Source organism: Garra rufa, chromosome 7 (genome assembly GCF_049309525.1).
Source record: "Garra rufa chromosome 7, GarRuf1.0, whole genome shotgun sequence".
Taxonomy (NCBI): domain Eukaryota; kingdom Metazoa; phylum Chordata; class Actinopteri; order Cypriniformes; family Cyprinidae; genus Garra; species Garra rufa.
This window is the reverse complement of record NC_133367.1, coordinates 16106072-16108571: the sequence shown is the minus strand read 5'-3', so window position 1 is coordinate 16108571 and position 2500 is coordinate 16106072. Positions and strand designations below refer to the sequence as shown.

General features: G+C 33.4%; 1 protein-coding gene across 1 annotated transcript in view; it reads right to left on the bottom strand.

Moving 5' to 3' along the window:
* Positions 1-2500, bottom strand: part of LOC141337812 (uncharacterized) — a 15690-nt gene that overhangs the window by 6119 nt on the left and 7071 nt on the right. The window lies entirely within an intron of this gene.

Sequence of the window (2500 nt, the reverse complement as noted above, 5' to 3'; positions counted from 1 at the left end):
CAAAATGACACAAATGATTTTTACTTGCTTATTTATTTATTTGTATTTCTGCTTTAATATCCATGTTATTTATTAGTGTCTTAAATATATATATATTTATATATATTTTTTTAATAGCAAAGTGATTACATTTATTTTCATTTCTTTAGTTTATAAAGTTAATTTAGAAATATATTTGAGACACTTTTTATTCGTTAAATTCTAGTTTTTGTTTTTTAAAGTAACGACCAAGCGGCCAGCGGCAGACAGATCAATTTAGCCTCAAGTCATCAAGATTTAAATTAAAATCCATAGATATAAAAAAAACTTAAAGCATATCTCAATATTAGTTTAATCGTTTAACCTAGATAAATGTGTGCTATTAGGAGCATATCAAATCATTTGTGCGGAGAGTGAAAGCTGAAGCGCACTGTACAGGACATGGAGGCGCCGGTGCGATGTGAAACTATATTTTTGCTCATAAAGGTAAGAGTAATATATCATCCGGAACTGTAAAGGGTCTACCTTAGTTTGTGTGTACTCACAGTATCAACAAAACTTGCTTTTAAAGAAAACAAACAGGATACACTTTCTGATGTCTTGGTGTTGAACAGGAGCGCTTTACAAAAAGTAACGAAACCCAGCTAATTGCCTGAGACTAGGGATGCACCGAAATGAAAATTCTTGGCCGAAACCGACAACCAAAAAAGAGGAAACCAAAGCCGAAAACCGAAACACCGAAAGATTTATGCCAATTATTAGTACCATTGCATTTATGGCTATGACTGTGTACTAATTTGACTAAAATCAAGGCATTGCATTTGCATAAATTAATATTAAAGTTTCAAAGAATAAATCAGTTATATTAATTTAAACAATTATTATCAATCAAGTATTATATTACTTGAATAACATATACATATATTTTACTGCCTTTGTTTAAATGTTTTAAATTTTTATAACACATTATCCATCAGTTCACATTTACAACGTGTTTCTCTTCCAGCAGCAAGCACGTGCAGGCCGCGGTTTCTGTTTGCGTCAACATACTGTTTCGGCCGTGTTGTTTCGGTAATAAAAGTCTTTCGGCCGAAAACCGAAAATGCCCTTTTGGGCCATTTTCGGCCGAAAATTTTCGGTGGCCGAATATTTGGTGCATCCCTACCCACCTGAGACACGATTAATATGGAATGCTTTTAAATTATTACCTCACTACTATAAAACGAAATAATTCAAATAGAAAACAAAACTCTTTCATTAGCTATAGGCTTAATCCATAAAGATGCATTTAGGCATTAAAGGCACGTCAGTGAGCAGATGGCAAGTCAGGATCGTCAACTTCATCTTTGCGACATATACTAATTTATTAATAAATAATTCAAATATCTCCATACTTTTTTTCTCCCGACACATTCATGGTAATTATTCTTGCTGGTCTTTGCAGCCAGCTTTAGCCTTTTGCGTGCATTTGAACACAGAACTCTTGCAGTGGTGCGGTTGTCATTGGGACAGTCACAGCCCTAGTTCTGCTTCCACCATTTGGCCCGTCTTTACTTAAGTAGGGTCTCTCAAATATTGCTCAGTCTCTTTCTTTGCTGTCTCTGTGTTAGTGGCACAGTAGTCTGATCTTCTCCATTCAAATTTAAGCGTGAATGAGAAACGTTTCGCGGGGGATGCAAGGTGTATGAAAAAAAACAAATATTCAAATCTCAAAATTTAAAATTGAATGCCAACCCACTGAATGAATATTCGAATAATCCAATATTATGGTCCAGCCCTATAAGTACATGTAGTTCATTAATATTACTTAGTACTTAAATGTATAATTACATGGTCCGTGTACTTTTTCGTTCATTCATTATTCAATTTCGGAATGAAAGATGAAATTTAAAAAAGGGTGCAGCTTGGTTTTTTGTTTAAAAGAAAAAAAGCAGAAATGGCTGTATTTTGTTTTCCAAATGTATTGTTGTCATCAAATAATAGTAATAGAAAATTGGACGCATTTCCGATCGTTTTTTAATTTTCTAATATTTATTTGTACATTTATTGTATTTCATTTGACTGATCCTATCTTTCCCCGGAAGTAAATTACACCGTCGTGCGGGTATCAATTATTATTGTCTAGTATCACTAAAAATACTACTAAGATCCATATTACTATCACACGAGCCAATGGCAATTAAATGCACGGATGCATAGTCAGATAATGAATGAAATACAACTGTTCACGAACAGAAGATTGTATTTGACTCATGCTGCATACGCAATGACAATTATGCCTACTGTAAATATAGATTTACAACTACGATTAGAGTTGTTTGCATAAAATGCACCGTGAACATTCACACGTTTGCCTAGCTGTGATAGGCTACAATTTATCTCCATTAATACTATTTTCTCAATTCTGCGCATATATTTTCACTTACCTTACATCAATTGCTCGATCAATATTATCATCACATATTTTACATTTGTAACTGTAGGTACCACAAACAATTTAACATAGCTAAGTTTGTGTATT